This window comes from Lutjanus erythropterus, chromosome 3 (genome assembly GCF_056507025.1).
Source record: "Lutjanus erythropterus isolate fLutEry1 chromosome 3, fLutEry1.hap2, whole genome shotgun sequence".
NCBI classification, from domain to species: domain Eukaryota; kingdom Metazoa; phylum Chordata; class Actinopteri; order Lutjaniformes; family Lutjanidae; genus Lutjanus; species Lutjanus erythropterus.
In genome coordinates, this window is record NC_139319.1 from 30834090 (window position 1) to 30860965 (window position 26876).

A 26876-nucleotide genomic window follows, 5' to 3' on the forward strand; every position below is an offset into this window, starting at 1 on the left:
TAGGTGCGCATGATGCTCTTCCTCTCCTGCAGGAGGTATCTGTCTCTGTCAAAATGGCAGAAAGACTGGCTTTTGTTAAGTGATAATGTGTGCGGGCTCCACTTTGATTAACATTTTAAAATAAAAGAACAAATGACACTAGATTTAAGACTAAATGTGAAACAGGAAGTGGATGCAACTCATTAATCTGTCTATAAATGAAGTCTGTCATATGTTTGTTTTCAAGCTGGGGTCACAAAAACAGCTTGTTTGCTCCATCAGGGCTCTCGCTGTGGTGACATTAAGGCCTCCAGTAGAAAAACAAAGGCCTCCACGCTTTCACACCCCCCCCCACCTCTGCCTCCCTCTCCATCGCTATCTCTCCAGGGACGCTATCAGGACATGGAAAGGTCAGGGGTCTGGTAGCAAACACACACACACACACACACACACACACACACACACACACAGACACACACACACACACACACACACACACACACACACACACACACACACACACACACACACTAAATGTCACACACATCCACCTGCTCACACAAAGCACCTGCAGACATAAAGCAATCATCTCTGCCATGTTATGTCTTTACTGATCAATTAAAAAGTCCTTATTTGAACCTTTTGCAGTGAGCGGTAATTGACGAGGTTCATCAATAAGTCAGTCTGACCTTTTAAAGGTGTTTCCAGTTTCTTTTTCTCTCCTTCAGTGATGCCAAGATATTCTCCAACATTATTTTAATATTTTCTCACTTATTTGCTTTACAGTTGAAGAAACCTAATTTAGTAAACCTTGACCTTTGACAAATTGTGGAGCTGCAACAATTAATCAATCAGTTGTCAGCTGGTCAATTAATCACCAACTATTTTGATAAGCAGCTAATCAGTTTGATTTTTTTTTTTGAAGAAAAAAAGTCAAATTCCTTAAATATGATTTTTTACTCTACTTCCTTTACTCCTCTATGACAGTAAACTGAATATCTTTGGGTTGTGGACAATAAAAGACAGCTGAAGACGTCAACTAAAGCTTTTGGAAACACTGATAGACATTTATCCCCATTTTCTAACACCTAAATGATTACTTGAGAAAATAACTGTAACTTCACTCCAAACCCTAAAGAAAAAGAAATGTAATTTGTGTGTCATTATATCTGGCATAGCCATGAGTCTTTATTTACTCCAAAACAGTTAGTCAATACCGGAGTTCATTTAAGTGCATGTATCAGTTTTCCGAACATATCTGAAGAAACCTCAAAGTCTCTTGTAACTGAATCATCCACTGCACATTAAAAAACATTTACAATCTAGACAAATATAATGGATACTAAAATTCTGAATTTTATCACATCATATCTGGCGAACATCTTTGTGTAGAACATAGCTGCAACTTGGGAAAGGGATTAAAAGCTTTTTCTCTGGAAAGATTGCCTGGTATTTTTAGTATTTTTAAAAGGATACTCATCTCTGTGACCCACATGTAATTGTACTACATGAGAGACCCAAAGTAGGTCTATTAGAGACTTAAGTACTTGAGTTTTTAAGGATTCTGTAGAGAATATCAGTATGTTTTTTTTTCAAAGATTGCCAGGTATTTCTTTTTCACAAAATCATTACTTCACTGCGGCTTGAATGTAATGGTAGATTACATAGAGACACAAATTGGGACTGGGTCTCTATTACCTCTTTAAAGGGCATGTCAACCAAGAGAGAGGAGCATAATTGTTGAAGTCATGATGGTTCAGCTTCTTAATAAAAGCCCAGAAATCTCTCCTTAATGGTGGAAATACCTCTCCTGCATGTTCCTGTCAAGAGAAAAATAGCCAGGTTTAAAGATGGACGAATCAAGATGGACTGAACCATTGTCTGAAAGCTGCATCTCATGTCCCAAAACCAGTTCCTACACTTGCTTCTAATTATACTAATGTCTACGTTATGGAAGTCATTTCTCTCAAATGTGTGTGTCTAATGTGAATCATGTATACAGATTTTTATGGGTATGTGTACAATCTTGTATGTATTTCAGCATATTTAGGTGCCTCAGCCTGGAAGAGTGTGAGTGTATCTGTGCTTTTCTGCTTTATACACTGTATTTTCTATATGTTTGTGTTTATGACCCCCTTGAAAACGTGACAGTTCATCTCCAGGGGTTTATCCTTCTAACAGAGTTGTTGAATACCAGGTTTATGATGTTCAGGAGTGTGGAGAGGTTCCTCAGAAGAAGCAGTCTGGAAACTTATCATTGGTTTTACTGGTTTTGATGAATGTCTTCCAAACAATAACTGAATTGAAACTGGGAATGAAATAATCTTTGTTTACCAGTCACATGTCCGCCTGTTGCATCCATAGAGTGTTTCTATATTTCTCTGATAAACAACAAGACCTTTATTGTCTCAGCATTTTCTCACAGTGTAGCTTTGTTGCTTTAACATCAATTTCTTTCTGTACAGTTTATTGAAAGTATTCATTATAAAATCTATTTCTGTAGTTTTTTCCCCTGTGAAACCAGTAAGTGTGTGTGCTTGTGTGAGATTAATGTTGATAAAAATCTCCCCCTCTCTCTCTTTGTGTGTATGTTGGCTCCGCAGGAACAGGTCCCCCCTCTGCCTGATACAGTATCTACTTAAATAACACATCTCATTAAGCCTGCTGACTAATGAGGTGATTAGCCCCGGCTACCAATAACTAGCGTTAGCCTAGCGTAGCGTTAGCGGCTCTCTCCGAGGATTTAAGCACAGTGATTCAGATGGAATGGCTAATATGGCTGGTGGTTCGGGCTTTTAATTGCCTGAAAGCTATTAGAACTAATGTGTAGATATGTGAGGGACAAATTACTTTAATTAGCCTCTGTTAATGTGTTTGCTCGCAGAAATATTAGCACATAACGTCAGCAGGAGGAAACGCAGAGTGCAAAGAAAGGCTGGGTGCCCTGCTTTGGATTAGGGGTGGAGAGCCTCAGAGTGTGTGTGCATGTGTGTGTTAGCAGCTCTTTGGGAAGGGCAGGGGGGCCTCAGCAGCAGTGAAGTGTGCCACAGCTATTTATAGGCCCAGTTGATTGCAGATTTATTCTCCTGGGAGGCAGTAACTCGGAATAGTGTGTGTGTGTGTGTGTGTGCGTGTGTGTGTGTGTGTGACGTGGGGAGGTGCAGGTTATGAAGAAGACCCACTGTGGGAGGAACAGCTGTCTGTCAGGAGGAATCCGTTGGTTAATTTCCTTTGGGGAAGAGGCAGAATTGAAGGCTGAGACGAGACGTCGCCGGCTACAAAAGCTGATCGTCTCTCCTCTTTTGGTCGAATAAAATCAAACAGCTTTCTTTCCTTTGGGTTTCAAAAGAATTTAATTTTCATTTACTGTCTGATCCAACTTTCATCCTCAAAAAGTACAGTACTGCTTTTTAGATTGATAACTGTGCAACTTGAAACAATTATCAGGTGGAATGAGTTTTACAGGCTCTAAAGAAAACACTGCCTTTAAAGGAGCGATATGTGACAAATGTGCATCCAAAAATGAGTAAAGCAGTCCAGACAGTGAGTTGGAGCCATAGTCTATATTAGATAGGTTGAATCTGTATTTAATATGTGGTGGAATGATTGAAGGGAGTTGCCCACCACCCTAGACTTGAGGAAGCTCAGGCAGGCTGCAGGAACACTGAAGCAGTGCAAGACGAGCACAACATTGTAATTAATACAGTAACAAGTGATGAAGAGTGCTACACTGCAAGTTGATCATCTGTTTATATCTGTCAGCTGTCTGTCAATGTAAAGTTAAGCCTGTTATCCTGAAAACAAAAGTCCACTGCTCTGCAGCATTAATTTTAACCCCAATTAACATGAAACGGACAAACAATAACACAAGTTATGGGCCAGAATGGAATTTCAATTTCATTGCAGCTGTAGCGCTGTTGTCAGAAAAGGCAGTATTTCACTTAACTTAAAATGTTTCCTTGATCTTTGATGACATATAATGGTCATTTTATAAAGTAAATATATTACAGATTTCTCATTTAAATTAGCTTGTCTCTATCCATTCAATTAAAGCTTTTTATTAAAATGAAATCCAGCTGAAATATTGTGTCTTCATGCTTGACTGGACAAAATAAAGGCCTTCCATGTTCATGAAAAGGAAAGGAGGTAGTTAAAAAAAAAATCTGAACTTGAAAAATCTTGTTCTTATAGTCTACAAGAGGATCTTTGAGACAGCTGAGACAAACATCACTCTAAATGAGGTTCAGCTCAGTATTTAAAAGGTGGTGTTACCATTTCGTACACTGTGTTCCTACACAGATTTGTTTGTTTTCACTGTGGTCAGGGCTGCATGTGTACGTTGAGAAGGAAGAATAAAGCAGCAGAGTAAACAAGGAGGTGCATAAGGCTGGATACAGCTTTTTGACAGGGGGATGGGAAATACTGCGGCTGGCGCTGTGAATTAGATGAATTCCTGACTGCTGGCATTTATGGCGCAGACAGCGGTGGGCAGAGAACGAGGGGAGGGAAAAGTAAAGCTGATGTTGACACGGTAAATAAAAGCAACATACACGCAGACGGGCACATGCACATGCTTGGCTGTCAGGGACACGTTCATGGTGATGTGATTATTACTCCGTGATTGTGTGTTTTTGCGAGTGAGTCTCTGCCTTCTCGTTGGTCTCGACAGCTGTATCTCTCTCTGCTTCTTATTTATTTCTCTTCTGCCGATCTGACAGAGACAAAGAGCCAACAACAGCCTCAGAATTGTTTGGCAGCTTTCTGAGTGGCTGAATGAAAAAAAAAAGTGTTTCAGGCTTAACCCTGTCTCTTCCTGAACTCTGCGGACCGAGTGGCAGACGGACGGTGCCAAAAAATGTGAACAATGCCAGTGAGCTCAGTACTGGTTTAAATGAGCTATTCAGAGGACTGAGGCAGTTAAAATTAAAGGTCTGAGCCTCATTCACAGTGTGATCTGACACAATGCGCTCTTTTGTAGTGTTTTATAAGAATGATTGAGGTTTTCCTCATGATGCAATTAATTGGTCTAGCCTTAGACTGTATATAAAAGCTAAATACAAGCTATACTTTAATTTGTCAGAGGAATTTCTGACAACTTTCAGATACTAAATATTTTGAAAAAAACTGAAGAACACGTGACCTCACAAAAATGTAGATGTGATTCTGAATCAGTGAAGGTTTAAATTGCAACAGTAATGAGCACTTATGGCCTGTAAAAACACAGACCGCTGCGGCTTGTGGGAGGACAAAAAGAGAGCTGTTTACAGTGACAATGAGATGACTAACAAACAGGGCTACCGTGCTACAAACACACACATTTACAGTCACACACTCTACACCCCTGATGTTGTCCCAGAGGAGCGGGCCTGTGCCTGGGTGCAGAATCATGTGTGCTGAGGCCCGCCTGGCATTGATGCCGGTGATGGATAGCATGAAGCTGGTGAGGCTGGCAGAGGCTCCTCAGAGCGGAGCGATATGCCAGACAACCCGCTGCCAACAAAGGCAGCGTTACAAATACCTCACATTAGGGGAATTATGTCTTTATGCGCCATCCAAACGGGAGCAGGGGCAAGACAATGGTGTGAGGGAGATGGCGTTTCCGTTACAATTAGCTGCATGTTAATCTGTTTTTCCTCATCTTTTCTTTCTCTGTCTCCTCCTTCGTGCCTTACGGGCCTCAGCACACAAAAAACAGTGCAGGACAGTGTAATGGCAAAAAAACAAACAAAACCAAGGCAATAATCTGAAAAACAAAAAGCCTCAGTAAAATAACATAACTCTGTTCTACAGGATGACTTTAGGGGAGAGATGAGCGGATACTGAACTGTGTGAGTGTTTGTAACAGGCCCTCGGTATTAGAAATGTCTGGAGATGTTATCTTTTTAAATGTCTGAAACTCGCTCTTTCATAAGCTTTAAAAGAAAGTGGGATGTACAAACGCACATGAACACAGACACACAGGATATTCCCAAACAGACAAGCGTAGGTGAAGGTTTCTCACCCTTCACTTGAGCGCAAAAAAGACCTGCTGCCCTTTAAAATGCAATTTCCTGAAACAAGACACATGGACCAAATTGTGCCGTGTTTTTTTCCTCTTCTGTCCGCCTATTACTGCTCGTAGAGCTCTGTGAAAGCCCTGGCCAGGCTTTCCGCAGGCACTTTGGCAAGCATGAGCATCCAGTCTATTTTTCTCGGATAAGGAGGGGGTGGGGGGGTGGGGGAGCCGGAGGAGGAGGTGGTGGTGTTTTTGTCTGCCCATGTGAGAGGGAAGGAGGAGGAGGTGGAGAAAAAGAAGAGGAGGGGTAGAAAGAAGGGAAATGATGAAGACGGTGCAGCAATGTGGGAGTGGGGGGGTGACTGAAGGAGAAAGAGACGTAAACAGCTAATCAATCAGCATAGAAAAGAGACGGAGATACAGACAGCGCAGCAGAGATGGAGACACACACACACACACACACACACACACACACACACTGACAGATGGGGACAGGGAGGGCAGTCCTCGTCTTCCTCTCTCTGCACAGCTGGCTGAAGCTGGCAGGACGCCGGCTTTCCATACGCACCGCTGTCCTCTCCCCTCTCCCTCTGGACATCCTATCTGCATGTCTGTATGTCTGGGCCTTGGTGGGGGATCTAGGTGGTGCTGGGACATGAGCTCAAACATCCTCTGTGTGGTCAGACTACCGCACCCCCCTCTTACCCTGCAATTTGAACTCCCACTGGAGTCTAAGTGTGGTTATGTTTTTGTTTTTTTGAGGCTGGGGGTCTCAGAAGAGGGAAGGGAAGAGCCAGTGAGATGAAATGAATTCCCACAGCAGCTCAGGTGCTCCCCACAGACAGACAAACACACCTCTCTCTCTCTCACACACACACACACACACACACACACACACACACACACACACACCTGCCTTTGTCTTATTTTTTATTACCAAAACGACTTGACACTTTTTATCAAATTGTGAGATTCTTTTATATAAAACATCACACTCTCCACTGAAATACATTCTAATGTCAAGTCAGAGTTTATCACAGCATGTCTAAAAGGGCTGAACATAAAATAAAACATTAAGGAAGATCTACGTGAGGTTAAATCCAACAATATACAACATGCACATAAAATACTCCTGTAGATTTAGACCTGGCAAGGCTCAACAACAAGGGCTGCTTGCTCGCTCAGGGCAAATGGGCAGTGGTGGCCTAAAAGTTAGAGAAGCAAGCTTGCGACTGGAAAGTTATCAGTTCAAGCCTTGGATCTGGGTGGGGAATGTGAAAGGCAGCAGTTACCCCTCCCTCATTACCACCACTGAGATGCCCTTGAGCAAGGTTAAAAAAAATAAATAATAAAAATGTCAGGCTGGTAAATCTGGCAACTCACTTGCTATTCAAGTGAAGTGAAAACATGTATATTCACCTTTTCTTTGTTTATTATCACTTTAAACTGAATATCTTTGGGTATTGGACTTTGAAAACCTGCGGAAGACATATTTCACTATTTTCTGGTATTTTATTGAAGCTGCAGCCCTAGAGTAAACATTAAACAACATGAAACGATTAACTTTAGGCTTATCTTTTTGTTGCTATGATAACAACTAATAAAGAAAACAGAGGGCAAGTAAAAGCAAACTTTGGGCAAGTAGTTTTCTTTTTCTTTGCCTGACCGGACCCTACAATGATTTATGTTGAACCCTGTAATACTAAAATATTTAAGTTATGGTTAAATACCACAATACATAATATGCACAAAAAACTCCTGTCCTGTTTATTAAGATTAAAAAATTGGATGACCACAGTTTAATACACAGGGCAAACTAAATGAGGTTGAAGGCTGATGTGAATGCATGTGTTTTAATTTCATTTTTGAATGAGTCAACCGAGCTACTATCGAATTTAGATAAGAAGAGGATTCCAGTAAAGAAGGACTCGTTAAAAAAAAGCTCTGTCATTGAATAGTAGTTTGTTTATTTTTGTAACTGTCAGAGACCAGCATCTTGTAATCGTAGAGCCCGGACAGCTATATGAGGACTGCTTAAGGATGATAAGTAGGATGGTGCAAGTCCATATAATATTTTGTAGGCTAAAAGTAAGTTCTTGAAATCAGATCTAACATGTACATGTAACATGAGCCAGGGCAATGAAATGAGTATGGGGGTGATATGATCAAATTTTATGGTCTTGGTTAATATTCTAGCAGCAGTACTTTGTACAGGCTGTAGTGTGTGGTTGATTTAATGTGTGTTACTCTTTGTGTAAAGGGATTTGAAAGGTTTCCTTTCAGACAAGAACACATGACCTTTAACACGGCTGCATCCTCTCCTGCTGCTCTCAGAGAACACACAGACTGAAAGCCCAGTGGACTTATATAGCCTAAAGACTTTCTATTTTTGCAAGCTAAATTAAGAAGCCGAAAATGGCATGCGGGCCTGTATTATTGTCCCATTTTTCTTATGATAATGTTTCGTCTTTGTCCTTTGAAATATGAAAATGATCTTACAGTTCTCTGGCACAAAACAGCATTTATTCATTATTTCATCTCAAAGTGGAATTGTGTTTTTCCAGCACAACTTAAGTCAGAGCATACCTGACATCAAGACAATCTTCTCCACATTTACTGCTCTTGAAAAGGAATTTTGACCCTGAAGAGGCCAAATGCTGCTCTTTAACAGAGACTGTGAGATGATTCTGTGCAGTCTAATGTCCCTGTGACTCAGCGGGAAATTTACTTAGCTCCAAGTTTGACTTATTTAAATGAATGTGTTGGGATTAAACTCAGCCTTATGAGAGAACACACCTATAATATGCTGCAGACAGATTCATGAATAATTAATGTTATTGTTGATAATTAGATGATTCCCTATGCCAACAGTGTAACTGCATTATATCCTTCATTTGCAGGGTTAAATTTTTCTTCTTAACTTCTTTCTGCAATATCAGCAGAGAAGAGATTTTTATTTGAGATACTTAATCATAGGTAAAAGGTGCACTACCTTAACAATTTAAGTTTTTAGTATTGGTAAACAGGATGATACAATCAAATCTTCAAATGAATATGTTAACAAAAGGCTCTCCACCTTGTCTGACACACTCTAAGAAGAGATGCCATCTTTTAATAGTCCAATAAAATATTGAAAAAAATCAGTTCATAGGAGCCATTCAATGCAGATGATTTCAACATGATCTACAGCTCTACTACAGCTGCAATAAAAACTGCTCAAAAGAGGCAAATAGCTTGAGCAAGAACACCTGAACCAAACAACTGAAAAAAGCAACCTGAGCAAAACTAAAATGAGACACGCTTAGGTCCTCTTTAAATATTTAGTCAGAGGAAAAACTTAACATCTAGATGAAAATATCAATGCAAAAGTTCAAGGTTCAGTTTTATTGTCATTATACAACACACAGGATTACACAATGAAATGCAGTTGTAGCCTGCTCCACACTACACACAAAGAAAATATACAAACAATGCCACACAACAGGCACCAAAACATATACACACAGGAAATATATGAGTAATATGAGTAATATAAATTATTGTGCAAACAACATACAAGAAATTATGGTAGTGGTATGGTAATGTGCCTGACTTCACAACAAAGTTTTCTCCGTGTCAGTGGTTGAATAAAGGGTGGGGCAGGGTTTAGTGCCACAGGGCGGTGGTCATTTAGACTAGACACTGCAGACTTTTTAGACACAGGTACGACGGGGGCTGTCTTGTTATCAGGCCCAGCAGCTTTACTCATGTTTATTCTCAGCAGGATTCTTCTCACATCAGCTGTGGATACAGAGAGCGGCCAGTTGTCTGGAGTTGAAGTTTATTTAGCAGCTGAATCTTTGTTGAGTTAAATGACACATGAATAAAGTAATGTAATAAGCTTTCTATCTCTTCATCTGTAGCCTTGAGTGGCAAACAATCTAAAAATTCAATCTAAAAAAAAAGAAACCGAGGTCTATAAACCTGGAGGTGCAACAATTCTCTCTGAACAGATGGATGGGAGCCCTCTCTTATCTACAGTGCACGTTGTGGGAAAATGAATGGGCAAAAGCGTGTTGAATGAATGTTTCAAAAGTGTCTGGCTGTAAGGAGATAGTATTATTCTGAATATCAAACTGACTGAGATACTAGACATTACTTAAGTCGATACATATCGAAGGGTAAAACCACCTTAACCCACTTTGCTCACAGAGCTCAATTATCCTCAGTCTGAGGTTAAGGAATGTATTTGTCATCTAGTACTTCATAGGATGGGAGCTACAAAGCCTTTTGAGACTCCAGCTGTGAATGCAGGCTATTGAAATAAAACATTTCATTCTATGACCCAAGGACTTGGATATGCACAAATGTAACAGACATTTCTGTCTTCATGTAGTGGTTTAGTCTGACAAGGCTTTCAGACTGGAGGTCAGGGTTTACCCACCTCTTTATAAGCCACTGTATCAGTGCACCGGAGCAGATTTACAACAGGTGGAGCAGCTCGTATCGGCCTGGCACAGTGCCCAGTCAGGTCGGCGGCACATGTGACACGTGACAAATCAGAGGCTGCATCTTGGCCACGTTTCTTACACTATATCTCACTTTGTGTGTAAAAACAAACATTTAGCAGAGATTCTTCATGTCTGCTCATTTTCACTTGGATGCTGTCGCTCTGATAATACGGTTCTACGTGAAAATGTGCTATCATATTGCCCTATGGCTTTTTTCTAATTCAGTAATTTACTTGCATGCTGGTGCAGAGGCCATGCTTATTTCTGTTTATTTTTCCACATTTCCCCTCCAGGAGACATTTAATGTGTCTCATCTCCAAAAAGGGAAAAATAGGATGTGATTGCCGGTTGCATTTTAGGAGCAGCTCTCATCTGTCATGCAGTGAAAGGACAAAGAGAAGCCCCTCACTATCTGTCCCGTTGTGCTTTACACTGCTGCTATGATGGCATTTACATGTCAGCCAAATAAAACAGGCTATTTACATGTGAGCGCTGCTGACATAATGTCATGTGGCATCTCTTTATAGGCGCAGTAGGCAGGCACGGTGATTTATTGACTGCATGTCCTGAGAGGTGGTGTGTTAAAATCTTTATTTCATGTAGGATAATCCAAACACTTTTATTTTTAACAGCTGAAGCTATTTATTTTCACAAAAATAAATAAATAAATAAATAAAAAATCTGCAAATGCAACATTCTTCCCCTGCCTTCAGAAAACATTACCTCTCATGTTGGACATTTGTTTCGGATTCTGTGCAGGCGCAGCTGACATGAAAGCCATTACTAGAAAGTGGCTAAACCAGATATACCTTCAGCTGACGATTGGATTAACATTATTTATGAACATATACATGATGGAAAGAAACACTTTTCTAACAGACTGCAGCAGGACAAGTTTTTGAAAACACGGTAAAGTTGAATTGTGTATATCACACATGTACAATCATCATTTGTTTCAATGTGAATTTTTGTCTTTTGTTTAATTTAATTTTTTTCTTACCTCTTTTCTTTCAGTAAAGTGATTTGATTTTCTATTTTGTGTTTTTTGTTTTACATATATCTGTATTTTTATTTACTTTGCCAGCCCTTACTTGCTTGGTGTTATAATCCTTCAGTCCATTTGTATGGACCTTAATATAATACAAAAAAAACCAAACAAAAAACTCTAAATGCCGATGAATATTTTTTAATAACGAAAATAAAATATTTTTAAAGGTAGCCAGCTTTTTAATGGCACCACTGCTAATTGTTCAGGTAAATTTAACACTGACACTCTCACTATAAAAATGACATTAAAAAGCAGGACTATCCTGGCAGGAAGGTGTGAGGACTGACTCCCCAACAGTGTCATTAACAGCCAGCTTCAGTTTTCTTAGAAATCAACATTACACTCATCTACCTACTGCACCTGGAATAACCAACAGAGCCTGCTAATACATTAAATTCATTCATTAGGTTATTTATTTGTTTCAGATTTTACTTTTTTTTTCCATTTTTGCACCATTTATATCAACACAGAGCAGTGAAAACAGGGCCAGAAAAGGAACAATGCCAAAAAAACAGGATGAGAAATATTCATAGTAATGATATACTGTGAAAGAGCGGGCACACTTTCAAACGGATTAGCTGACAGCTTCAAAGATGACCCACTCAGTAAATACAGACACTGTTTGTCTGTGAGAACGCAGTCCCTAGTGAGTGTGTTTGAATGTGTGTGTGAACGTTATGTGCATAGACGGCGGCTGTGTTTCTGACGAGTGTGTTTGAGGCGTGGGCTGCAAAGTGAGCAAGAAAAAACACGAGAGATAAAAAAGATGATGAGGGGATCAAGATGGGATGGAGAGAAGAGAAGAGAGAAAAGGAGAGGGAGGGATGGTGGCTTTTCTTTTGTCTTGAGCTGCAGCCTGTTTCATTAGCACACCAGCCAGCTCCCCTCCTCCTTCTCCTCCTCCTCCTCCTCGCTGGCTCCCCAGCCCCAGACGGAGAGCCCGGTTACTGTCCTAATGGCAGCTCTGTATTCATTATCACCTCCGCGTACGCCTCCACCCCCCCACTCTGCCCGGGATGGGGGGCTGCCGTAATTGATAATTAAAGAGCAATAACACAGCGGTCAATGCAATCTCACCACAGGAGCGCCTGAGACCCCCACCTCACACACACATACACACAAAACACAACAAAAAGGTTGCACTGATCATTTCGGTTAACGCGCCGACGACTTCTATAGATCTGTACAAAGAAATGCACAGAAATATGTCATCTGTTGGCACAAACGCCAAGAAACACAGCAAAATGTGTGCACAAGTTTGCATGTAAATGCAAATAAACACACGCCCACACACACCCCTGGTAGCCATCTCCATAGCCACGATCACACACCCAGACACAAACACACCAACACACAGAAGGGGAGAAACAAGCAGGGGAGCACTGAAGAGCAGAGCCTTAGGAGAAAAAACACACAAAACAAAGAGACACACACATGTTCATTTAGCAGTGCAGGCAGATCAATACATATACATGGAAGCGAGGCCACAGCACTATTGATTATGAATGGGGACTATTCTCTTCCATTGGCAGTGCCAGTGCCTGTGTAGAGCTTATTAACATCTCGTTAGTCAGCATATTTCATGAGCCACAAATACCTCCAACAATTGCTGCTAATTAAAATGCTGCTCACGTTCGTTCAGGACACAACAACACATTAAAACTGGATTTTTGCCAAAGGTAATAAAAACACACAAGCAACAACTCTGCGATCAAACACCCCGTCTGTGTACATTTGGTGTCGGGCTTGAGTGTATGTGTCAGTGTGTGTGTGTGTTTGTTTGATCAAGCCGTCATAGGAGAACCCCGTTCTGTCTCACACACACACACACACACACACACACACACACACACACACACACACACACACACACACAGTGACAGAGAGAGAGAGACAGCAGGGCTGAGAGACAGACAGGATTCTTTAAAGAGGGTGAAATCCCTCTTTCTCTGTCTAACTCTCAATCTCTCCTCTTGAAGCTCGTTTAGTGCAGCGATGAGGATTCAATCTGCTGCTTGATGCGGTACGTGGGATGTAATTACAGAAGGAAAGAACGAGGCAGAGCTTCCACTGATTAGAGAGAGAGAGAGTAAGAACTAATGATTATGTATGTACTGCATGTGTCTGTGTGGGAGAGACACAGGTGACTCCTCTGCACTACGAACACTGCAGTTTCTGTCCAATGTAAAAATGAACAAAACATGTTTTACGTCAGCTTGTACGGATTTTATGTTTCTATGGGCTTGTTTTTTTTTTAGAATCTGCCTCCTCCCTTTACAACGGGTCAGCTAAAGTCTTTCTATGGTCCTGAATCTGCCTATTGAAACTATTTTGCTTCTGACTTGTCCTTTTTGTGATGAGTTAAGAATATCTATCTTAAAATAAATGTTTCTGGTGCACTGACAATGGCAGAATGGAATGACTGTTTAGTTTTAATGCTTATAAGGTGGCTACCTTTGTTTCTAAAGCCTGGAAAAACGTTAGAATGGTTTATTTGTTTAGTATTACATGTAATTTATGTTGCTACTCTGGTTTCTGGTCTGTTTTTCAAAATAATTGTTTCTTGTAAGCCTGTTTGGGCTGAGTATATTATTGGTACAAGACACAATCATAAAAATTCAATAAAATTAAATATAAATTGTACTTCAATTCTAGTTGAGATGCAGACAAGAGTCAGCACTGAGAACTTGTGAATCATAAAATCTCTTTTGCTTTCTTATTGTGATTTAGTGTTCTGGATATTTCTGTTAGGAACAAATACCATATTAATCCCCTCTGCACGTCAGCCAACTTAGAGTTTAAAATCCATATATAACAACAGACGAGATGAGCTGAGATATGGAGGGATGAGATTTTGAGCATATGGTTATGATTTAAGCTTTATATTAAGTACAGAGAGAAATGTGAGGACAGAAAGATTGTATTCAGAGTAACAAGACTATATTTACAGATGTTAAAAAAACAAATATTATAGAAAACAAGATGAATTCATACGTTCTGTTTCAACTGTGTCCAAAATCACTTTATTTAAAAAAAAATGCCTAATGTGGGAGATTTGTTCAAGAATATGAAAATGTAGGCAGATCAATAATTTGCATTTGGTGCAGGTCTTAGGTTCTCCACTCTGGGTTTTCTAAGAGGTCCTCAGACACATTTCAAGACTCGGGAAGATCATTCTTTCCAACTAGCAGCCCCTAAGCTTTGGAATAGTCTCCCATTAAAGTTGATATCTCTCCCACTTTGTGGGATCTTAAAATGCAGCTAAAAATGTACCTTTTCAGATGGGCATTTGCGTAGCATATGGTATTTTATGTTTTAATCCTGTGTTTTTATCTGCTCCCCATGTCTGTTTTATCTAATGTTTGATCTTTGTTTTATTTGTTTGATTCTATTTGATTTGATTTCTTTGACTGTGACACACTTTGTGAATAACATAATGACAAATCATTGTATACTTATATAGTTTCTTGGTGTGAACAGCTATCTTGTTGCTATGTTTATTGCATAACAATAAACATAGCAACAAAAAACATATAAGAAAGCCCTTTGAATTAAATATTTGGCTTGTAATGCTGGCTTATACAAATAAAACTAACTTGACTTATGCTCTGCATTCCTTAGTTTAAAGGTGCATTCCATTTCTAATTCTTGCATTTACTGTTTGTCGAAACATCACAGTAGTTACTGCACATTATTAAACTGAGCTCCAGATGTCATCCCTCAAGGTCTCACCATGTTAATCCTCCCTCTACAAGACTGAAACATTAATAATCCTATTCTGCTGAGAATGAGACCACAATTATCCTTTGCCTACACTTTGAACCTCAATTAAATCAGTCATGACTGAGGCCTAAAACATGTAGGCCGCATGGCTCGAGTACAGGCACAACGTTTAAGTGTCTCTGTGAGATGCATTACATGTGTTTCACATTTTGGAAATGTGCACGTCAATTCCTTGGTGAGGAAACTGTCAGGCAACCCCACTGTGCAAGATGTTACATGTTACTTTAAGCATGTTTTAGGCCTGACACAATGCCACGCTTCACACACAATGGAGCACCTGAAGGCTAGATGATCTAACTGTTCCTGGTAGCGACTGAACTCAGGATGTCCCGTGGTCCCAGGGACAATAAAAAATAGCACTGTCTGAGACAATTCTGGGACAGTAAAGACACATTTTTATTACAGAAATGTAGAACAAATTTCCAAATATGCGTTATTTGCTTAAACTGACCATATATTGGAAATCTAAATGGTTACATTTTCACCTGAAAAATATAAAAGCTTGTGCCCGTGAACCTGTATTACTAAACATATGACTCAACTCCAAATTATCACACTCCCTACAAAATGTCTGTTAGAAATTTAATAGAAAGTTAATATGTATGTAGTAGGTCTGGGCGATATAGATGAAAAACCTATCATGATAGTGAACTTTCATATCAGTCAATATCAAGAATTATTGATCACATAGGTGGTAACTGATGTCATATTTTGTACTCCAAGGGGTAGAAATGGGTGAGGAGATAAAATGAGTAAATATATCGATATTTCTGACCAAACACCTCAATACTGCAACAATATTGTTGGGATGGCTGTTGGTGCTTTCACAAAATATTAACACAATAAGATTTTTGGATAAATAATCATCAGTAGTGTGGAAGTAATGACTAACTGGGAAACTAACTGCCATTTTTGTGCTATTTTTTTTTTTTTTTTTAGCTCAGAGAGGGTGTATGCATTAAGCTAGCAGGAGTGGACCTGAGGGCAGCCAAGTCTGTATTTTCCTGATCTCAGAACTCATCAGCTATCATCTGATTCCATTAGCATTCATATGCATTCATATATGCCTACAGAATCTGTATTCATATGCAGATGTCTGTTTAAAGAGATAAGTACTTTCCACATGTGTTGCACACTTGGTTGACGGTGCGATGTATGTAACATCTGGTTCTGTGTATATATGGTCACAAAATTGAGTCCTGCAAAAATGTTAATATGCAGTTTTGTTCAAGGTTGTTTTGTCACAATATCAGTGATAGAAAAGTTGCATGTGTTTACTGAGCTGTACTACATTGGTCATCATCAATACATGTGTTCTCTTACATGTCATCTAATGTGCAGTGTATGAAAGTGTGTAAATAATAACTGCTCTGTTAAAATTTATGTAATTGTGTATAACCTAATTTGCTTGTGTCTTAATGAAAGGTTTAATGATCAACAAATTCAGAATGAAAAGAACTTCCTTTTGGGACAATGGCTGTAAAGTCTAGGACGGTTGAAAGTAAAATTCAGTATGATTGTGAGACACTGAGGAAAAATTCATTTTGAGCCCTGATACCAGGGCCAGTAGCTCAATGGTCCACTGGTTTGAGAAAAAAAGTGGGCAGAGAAAGTGAAGGTGGCTGACAAATCACATCAAATCCTGTGTGGAGACATTTCACAGTGACTGACAGCTAATGAACACCTGACTGACAGTGATTTTGGCCAGTCAAATGGTCAGAAGAAACATCAAGAGACAGAGTTGAACATTTCAGACAGATTCAAAATCATCCTTCCTATCACATCCCTTCTTCTCCAGGACGTTACTTTTTTATAATTAGCTAATTTAAATGCGAATGACTTGGCTAGGTGCTATTTTAATAAAGACATACAGAGAAGGAAGAAGAGCAAATAAACAGGAGAAGAGACAGAAAGACAGTGCATGTGAGGGTGTATGAGCAAACACATATGGCAGTGCATGTGTGAGTACTTGTGTGGGAGAGCCATATGCTGCAAAATGGCAGCCCAGAGGGGGTGAGAGACTGATGAAGATAGAGTGTGAGAACAGGAAAGAGAGGAGAAGACAGAAGGATGAGTGCATGAAAGACAGAGAGGAGAAAAAGTGTGTGAGAGCATGAGACTGATAGTTTTGAGACTAGATTGAGTGTAGCAGAGCTGTCAGAGCGCTGCGTGTCACACAGGGCAGATGAAACCTGACATACTCCGGCTATCGCCCACTCCTCCCTCCATCAGTCTTGCTCTGCGGCCGAGAGAGCGTCCCTCTCAGCCCTTTTCTGGAGAGTGGTATTGACTGCATTGGTTCGATGTTCGCTATTTCCATTTTCTCCTAAGGGGAAAGAGGAGACAAAGCAATAGAAAGTGTATTTCACTTTCACCGCGTCCGAGGTTGAAACCAGAAACTCATCAGTCACTGTGACACCCTCTATCTTTTCACTTTCCCCACTATCCCTCGCTTTTGTGTGAGACATTGCTTTTTTTTATACACACTGGAAGCAGCTTCCAACACACACACGCACACACAAATGCACACACACATGCACAACGCTCTCTGTAGTTCATTCCCATGAGGGGCCCAGATTGGAAGAGGGCATAAACAAAGCCAGGTACAGCAGTCCATCTTTACCTCGCACACTTACGCATGCATAGCATTCACAGCACGCATAGATGAATGTACTGCATGCACACATTCAAACACATTTATACGAAGGGATATACTAGCAGACAAACACACAGAGGTTTATATAGGGAGAACACACGTACACGCACACACATTCGGGCAGAGACACATACACACCTCTGAGCTCAGCTGTGTGGAATGAGGCCACTTTGAAGTGCTTAAAAATGTCCTCCCTCCATCTCCACCACTATCCGCTCCCTGCGGGATGTCTGCTATGGCAACAAACACCAGACATACATTTACACACACACACACACACACACATACGTGCACGAATGTACACACACACACACACCTCCTCACTTTCAGTCCTCACACACATATGCATGCATGAATCTAAACACACATCAACACAAAGAACAGCGTCACCCTGCGTGACCACAGCATTGAAATCACCTCGTTCTGATCCAATAGCATCTGACAGGGCAATACACACACAGACACACACGCACACGCAGAAATGCACACACACAACTCCAACTCTCCAACTTAATTTTCAGCCTACATGATAGCAAACATGTGGAGTAACGCACTGAAATTATTTTGGGCTCTTTGGTACAAACTAGTGTGTGTGGCAGAGAAAAGAAGGGAGAGAGAGACACAAGAAGAGGTCGAAGGAAGAAATTCAGGGGATAAGAGAGTTTTAGGAGGTTTAGGAGGTTTTCAGTGAGCAGGAGAGGAGACATATTTTCATTTACCTCTAGTTGCATTGTGCTATGCATATATTGTAGTTTTGATTGAATTTGTCCAAGTTTTGAGGTATTTTTCACCATCCTTCATGTCACTGTTACTCCAGGCAATCCCAAGAACACACTGGCAGCACTGGACATTTCTTGAGTAAAATTGGCTCCAGTGGCAACTGTTAACAATGCATGGGTATTGATTATTTTATTTATTTATTTATTTTTTTGTAAAAATTGGTAATAACATTTATCAGTGCTGTGAGCAACAAAGACAAAATTACATTCACCTCATATAACACCACCAATATCTCAAAACCTACATAGATATAACCAACACTATTGACATCACCAGACACTACAAAAAGTGGGGATGAAACAATTACAGGTTTCATGATAAATCAATATAAAATTCTTAGTAGTCCTAGTTAAAGTTATTACTGTTACTGTTAAGCGTGCATAACATGGATTTTGTTCAGCTGATACTGATAACTGACAGTTACCTGCTTCTAATGGCCGATACCCATAATATAGCTGATAATTTCACATTGACTGATTTAATATTCAACAGCTCTGACTGAACCAAATCTAACTGACGTTATTACAACAGAACAAAGATTCGGACTCTTCAAATGTTCAAACATTTTCTCTAATAAATTGAATCAAAAACATAATTTGCCAACATAATCTGTATAATATTAATACAGATATAATATACTCAATATTTATCAGCTAATATATGCTGATACTGATATAGAGCAATATAGCTGTGATCGTGCAATATCATTAAAACTGTTTGATTACCACACTTAAAGTAAATACTGTCCAGTGTCAGCAACAGCCTAGATGCAGGTGCAGCAGCAATGAGAGTTCGTTTATTTCACCAATGAAACACTGACATTGCAAAGTTGTTGAGAAGTTTTCAATATAAAACTTGATGAAATTATTTAGTTTGTGTATCAGAACTTTTCACCACATTTTAATAATACCATGAAAATACTGATAACAGTGATAACTGTAATACCGATAATTATTTAATCATGATATGAAAATTTAATCTCTAACCAGAAACAAATGAAAGTATAGGTTTTTGTGATTTGGGTGAGCTGACAACTCACCACAAGTGCTTACTTTGAGTTACAGTCATAGTTATTCCTAGTGCAAAATAGGGATAAATCAGTATTAAGAGCAGAAACTCAGCTGTCATGACATTTTCATGAGTCCACATTAGGATTATTCATAATTTTATAGGTTACCTTTTTCTCTATTTAGGCCCCCTGCATTTTATAAATCAGTTCATATAATAAATATAGTTGTACCTAAAACAATTACACTCACCAGGCTCTAATTCTATTTTGAATATAATTTTAGTATATAGTTGTCATATATTTTTGTACAGTATGTTTCCAGTTGTGGCACTGAGCAGATTTTATCTAATAGTTGTGTTTCACCTGATAGAAACACTGACTGTTGCTGGGCTCCAACATGTGACATTCAGAGAACAGGACATCAGCAACCACCTGGCCACTCTCGCAGTTCTAGTTCAGCTTTCAGGATCTCACTTGGTCTTAAATTACACAACACCAGCCTGGTTTTGATCTCTGCCATTTGCACTGTGATCAACCCTCACGGCCCCATACACACATTCCTTCCTAACAAGCGAGCGGAGGTCGATACTACATCCTCTAATTCTAGCCCGCAGGCACATGCCACACCCGGCCCCAAATCTAATTTTGCCCCAGGCTTTTTTGGGGGCCATGTCTGTCAGAGCAGGCAGCTCGTCACTTCTATTTCACAGGTAATCTCTCCTGCATTGACTTAATGGGTTCTGGCTCTGTAATAGAGGTCATTTAGTGCGATGGTTTAGTGCTGAGGAAGATTATGGGCGAGAGTGGGGCTTACCAATCCTAATGTTACATTTTAGCTGCAATTTGGGGATATTTACACTTTTCCTTCAATCCTTGAACCCCTGTGGTCACCCCCTCCCCAAAAACCCCTGGAGTAGCACTCAAACAGCCCCTGGAGACCACAGATTTACAGGATCATCTTCCCGTGTGTGTGTATGTGTGAGTGCAGAGCGGTTTGCGGATGGCTGAGGGGTATAGATTGATTTGGTTTTGTTAGGCAGAGAGGATTTGCACCGCAGCGAAGCTTTAGCTCTTTTAAAGTCTCTCTCTCTCTCACTTGATTTCTCTCGCACTCTCTTCCTCTTTTCAATAGGGACAGGGAAGTAATTAACAGCTACTTAAATTCCCTTGATGGATTTTGTGGACAGAGGAGAGAGGGGAAGGGGGCAGTATGGTGAAAGATGTGTTCTATCCTCTGAAGCTTAATGCCGCCATTTGCAGAGAGTAATTTTGTCTGAGAGAATTTTTTTCGAAAAAGATTGGTTAAAAAAAAAAATCTATTTCCTGATGTAGCATTATTCAGTAATGAATCAGAATAATACAAGAAGCTGCTAATGCATTATGAAAACCTCTTTGCATTTATGCCAGCTGCCATTGATTGCATCAAAATTTCAACTCCCCCTCCTGTCTGAGAGTGCCTTGTCTCACACACATGCTTTTAATGCCAATCAATCCCCTTCCAGCATATTCTATAAGTCAAACTCTATTTCCTATTGTTTACTCTCTAACCTGCAGCCAAATAAAAGCTGAACTGCTGACTCTCCTCGTCCTGTTACAAAGTCAAATCAATTCCCAACAAGTTTAATGACTCACACCAGAATAAATCAACTTCCTGTTGACAAGTGAGGAAACCAATAAAGTCTTCAGTCCTGTACACCACTTTTTTAACAAGAAAAATCAATAACGAGTATATTTTACTCCTCCAATCAAACATTAGTCCCCAGATGGAAACAGCAGCACTTCCTGTCAACACGTTTTTGCTTCCTCTCGGTCTCCCTGTGCTAACGGCTGTGTCATGTGTGTCAGGGCTGCCAGATCAGATGTCCCGTGTCCTGCGCGGATATCAAACCAGACAATGGACCTCCTGCTGCAGGCAGAGAGAACGCCGTCTACCCAGAAAGCATTCATTTCCCTTCTCGGGCTAATCCTCCATCCCAGGAGAGATGAGCGGGAGGCTAATGAATACAGAGGAGGAAATGTGAGTCTACGAGGTTCTGCGTGCTCCACGCCATCAAACACACACTATCTTTATACATACATAAATATAAACTGTTTGGATAGATACAAGGATGCATCAATACATCAACAGACACATTCTCTGCTCAACTGCTGGTCAGCAGTATAAATATTCAATGTAATGTAAGGGGAAACGTTTTAATGCGCACAGTCTCACACACACACACACACACACACTCACACACACACACACACACACACACACACACACAGTGTGATACAAGATGGGATCAACGGTTAGATAAGTCATTATGAAAGAGTGTGATTATGGAACTAATAGTGTGTGTGTGTGTGTGTGTGTGTGTGTGTGTGTGTGTGTGTGTGTGTGTGTGTGTGTGTGTGTGTGTGTGCGCGCGCGCTCTCGTGTTGCATAACTGTGCCAATGAAATATTCACTGTCCATCAACCTGAGCTAACCTCCTGTTATGCAGGCAGGAGCTCAAACACATAGATTTGTCCACCTAAATACTTAATTAATTCTTTTTTGTCCATGTTTGCTGAAGTGTTTGTTTACATGAGGATCATTAAAAGTTTCTAACAGTGTAACAAACTGCCTCATAACATTATGACTATGAATTTAACCCTATTTTTCAAAGACAGAGCGAGAGTGGTAGAACATAAGCTTATTGAAATTACTGAATGCTGGCTAAAAACAAGCATGACAGGCTTGCATTTGCAATGTAAGGTAGAATGCAAAATCAGTGATGCCTTTCTTACATTAAAGGGACAGTTCACCCCAAAATAAAATACATATTTTTTCCCAAGGCCTGTAGCGCTACTTATCCATCTAGATTTTTTTGGTGTGAGTTGCAGAGTTTTGGAGTTATCAGCTGTAGAGATCTATGCCTTCTCTGTGGTATAATGTGTGAGCTTGTGGTGCTCAAAGCACAAAAATAAATAAATAAAAATTTCAAACCCAAAAATCCCAAAATCATGACGCGGTTACTCAAGATTTACAGACCTACTACTGCAGTAGAAGTCTACTGAAACTACTTTCCTTGGTGAACTCTCCCTCTAAAAAATAAATTACAAAACACCAGAATATACAGCCATAATTACAAAGGTAAATTTACATAGTAAGAATAAAACTATGTATCTATATCTATAAGTCTGCAATGTTTCAGTCTATACATTAACACATTAATATTAGACTTGCACCGATTAATCGGCAATGCTCGGAATTGGGCCGGTTTTCACATGACCAGCCCTGACCGGTGACCAGCCGGTCAGCGTCACAAATCTGATTCTGTGTCTGTCATTGTCACACACGTGTTCTGCACGATGGTCACGTCATGTGCGACCGTGATATCACCACAGCACTGATAACAGACACACACACCCAGACACATGCTTGCTTGAAGATGGTGTCAGCGACAGATTCCAAGAACAGGATAAGGAGAAGACAGACAGTCTACAACGAGACAGAGCAGCTGACAATGTCGCAGAACAGCCTTAAACTCTCTAGTTCTAGTTCTTCAGGCTAATGTTAGCCAGCAGCAGACTGCTGCTTTGGCTCCTGTTTTGGCTGAAGAATAAACAACCTGTGTTGATGTGTCTCCTCAAACATTTTCTCATCCAGACTCGTTTAACTTCTGCGTCTGTTTTTCTCATGGCAAAGTTTTACTGCAGCAAACTGTTGCACTGCGTCAGTCTCCGGTTTGTTTACATCTGCTTCCACAGGAGATCACGTGAAATTGTGCCCCATGTCGAGAGATCACTTTCACCCGATTCGTAATCTCAATATAAAACTATAATACGGCCTGGCTGTATCCAATTAAATTTTTACAAGAAAAGTTGCAAAAATGTTTGTGAATGCTGTCAATTATAGTTCTTAGAAAGACTGAAAATTGGAATTGGACAAAATCAGGATCAGCAGGTCAGACCCCTCAAAAAAAGAAAAATCAGAAATCGGAATCGGCCAAGAAAAGCGGTGCATCTCTAATTAATATTCCTTCTTTGAATTAAATTAGTGGTAATAATATCCATTGTTACTTTCCATATCTAATTTTACTGTTATACACTAATCTTCATCTCTATTCCGTGTTTCTGCAGTGACCCACTTCCAAAAATTCCCCCAGAGTGTGAAGCCAATTGTTTCTCTGATCTTCTATCTCTCTGAGATTTAACACTTAACTTTAACACAGCACACTGTATTTATCTATTTTTACCCCTCATCAGAAAAAATAAGCTTGTCTCAAACCACCCTGGTGATAGATGGTATTAGCTGTAATGTGAGGCGGCAGAAAAAGGGAAGGGTCTTGATTCTGTGAAAGTGAGGGCTGACACCTCTATAGCTACCTATCCAGTCACAAGCCTGTAATCTGCCTCCATCAGGTGCCTGACAGCTCTGCATATAAATACCTGCCATTACTGAGAGCCTGGCAGGGGAACGATCGAACACAAGCTGGACCCCCCCCCCCCACCCACGCCCCCCCCGAACCACACACACACACACACACAAACACACACACACACACACTACAGACAACAGAAGTATCACCTCCTCAACTGGTAATCACAAGCAAATGTTCTCAAAATAGAAGTGATAACTTCTACTCAAAGCCAATATATAGATCTAGTGAAGTGTGAAGTCCTTGGTGATGCTTTTAGGCCCTAACTGAGGAGCTGTGTGTGGTGTGGGGATGTGGGGTGTGTGAGTACCAGGGCCATCTCAAGCTGAGGGACAGATGCCTCCTGACTGCCCTTCCCCTGGATCGATAGCCTTGCCTCGAGGTTTTAATTAGCTAATCAGTGGAACATGGGCTTTTAAGCGTGGTGGGAGAACGCGGCTAAAACCTGCCGTCAATACCTATTAAAATGGTCGCCTCAGCTGTGGCTGCGCAGGCGAGGCCATCAGCTCACAGCCATCGGCTCACAGACATTGTCTTTTATGGCATTCGAACCAGCTTAATGCTGCATTGAAACTCAATGAGGAGCTGGAAGGGCAGGGTGAACAGACACAAAGGTATCTAAATATAAATATATATAAATACTTGAAATTATTTGGCCGTATTGAATTTCTTAGATACATTACATCAGATGCTATAAACGAAACAAATTGTTTCATGATAGAGTACTACAGAGGGATGACAAATTAAATCAAAATACAATAATGTTTCATGTCTCAAAATCTGTAAGTAGACTTTGCATGCTATATAACATCGGCCGAGCCAATATAAAACAATCACTCAAACAATTACAATACACATAACAATACCAATTTCAATCAAATGCTTTTCATTATTGAAAATTTTATTCAACAAATCACAGTGGCAAGGTAGGCTCAAGAAGGGTCGTCTTGCCCCAGGTAGGCTTTCTCTGATAATTTATGAAAGTTGGGCAATTTCAGTTTCAAGCAGTTTCAAACACATTATCAAAACTGAAGCACTTTTCAAACCTAGAAGACATTACAATGCAAGTGATTTCAAGGATTTCCGGCATCAGTAAGAACCTTGTATAAATCCCCAAATAATCAGACAATGTTATATGGACCTGTACACAGACCAGTGACGTCAGTCCACTCTCCTGTGTGTGAATGACAACAGAATCGGCACCAGATACTGATATTGGATAGGACCTGTCCCAACTATATTTTACACAGTCAATCCAGGTGTCAATTTGCAGCCTTTTAAAGTTTTGTGTTAATTTTCATCAGGCTGACACTTTTGTTGACATTCATGTGGCAACAACTGGTCAGCTTAAAAAAACATGTTGCACCCATAACAAAACTGCTCATAGGAGGATGATTGTTGGCTTAAAAAACAAAATTCAAAACCAAACCCTGTGAATCCTGGCTGAGTCGTCCTGTGACCAGCCGCTGTGTGCACTTGTCACATGTTGTAAATACTGTATTCAGTGAATATTCAGCAGTCAATATGAACTGTTTTGCTTTTGTGAGTGTGTGCGTGTCAGAGGTCAGAGTGGGGATGAGTGTGTGTGTTAATGAGTCGGGATGACATGTTTGCTTTGTGTCCAAATGCCTACATGTGTGTGCCAGTGCATGTCAACACCCATGTCACAGACTTTCATTTATGAGCTTACCGGGTATGTCAGCAGACCCACTGTGCGTGACTTTGTGCCATCTATTTGTATATGCGTGTGTGTGTGTGTGTGTGTGTGTGTGTGTGTGTGTGTGTGTGTGCACTGGCGACATTCATGTTTACCTTGAGCTTGAGCCTGGAGGTGGTGTCTGAGTTTGTGTGACAACATACTGTTGGTTTTCCACCTGTGGTTACCAGTCAACTTCCAGGACAGCGCTGGCTACAGGGCGAGAGACAGAGACAGAGATGTGATTAGTAGATACCGTAAAACAGGAACTGTTTGCACACTGCAGCTGATGCAATTATAAAACAAAAAAATGAAAGGAAATGGAAGGAAATGTCAACAAGATCCAGAGTCAGAACAACCAGGCTTTGTTACCTGTGTGACACTTTCTGTTTCCTCTCTGTTTCCACACTAACCACTGACTATCTCTGGGACAACTCCCACGTAGCCACCACTGGCCTGTAATTAGGAGTTAAGTTTGATTTAGCTCCACTGTGATGATATGGCGCAGAGTTAGAAAAACACAACTGATGCAACCCAGAGCAACTGTTTAGTCTGTCACTGTTCAGACACCATCTGCATTCCCAGCACCGACTGAAACCAACTCTGCTTCTAGAGACTTCCTGTATGTATGTGCTCCTGCATGTGTGTACCCACATACACACAAGCACTCGTCTGGTGCGTCCACTAGAGAAAATGACTCCACAAGTAACATTAGACAACCTGCTTTTCACAGCCTATACAGTAGAATGTTATTTCAATGATCATTGTGAATGATCATTAAAATAACATTGACACTGCATGAACAGTCTCATATACACAGACTCTTTTCATTAAGTGCACTGATGAGCTGAGACAAGTTTAAAGCCATTAATCCTTATTGATTTCCCTTTTACCTTTTATAACCACCACAGAAGAAGAGATGTAGATAAAAAAGAGGCTGCCAGTGAATGGAGGGAATGTTTTCAAGCATCTGAGACAACAGAGATGTGTGCACTTCATTAAAGGGTGATTGAATCTTTGTTCTTTTCCAACCGT

At 40.3% G+C, this 26876-nt stretch overlaps 1 long non-coding RNA gene across 1 annotated transcript in view; it reads right to left on the reverse strand.

Annotated features, from left to right (window-relative positions):
* LOC146330272 (uncharacterized) overlaps window positions 1–26341 on the reverse strand; it is a 52341-nt gene extending 26000 nt beyond the window's left edge. The window contains exons 1-2 of the long non-coding RNA XR_014769273.1: window positions 26214–26341; window positions 25958–26054 (exon numbers count right to left, since the gene is read on the reverse strand). This is a non-coding gene — a long non-coding RNA (uncharacterized LOC146330272). The remainder of the gene's footprint in view (window positions 1–25957; window positions 26055–26213) is intronic.
* Window positions 26342–26876: the final 535 nt, after the last annotated feature.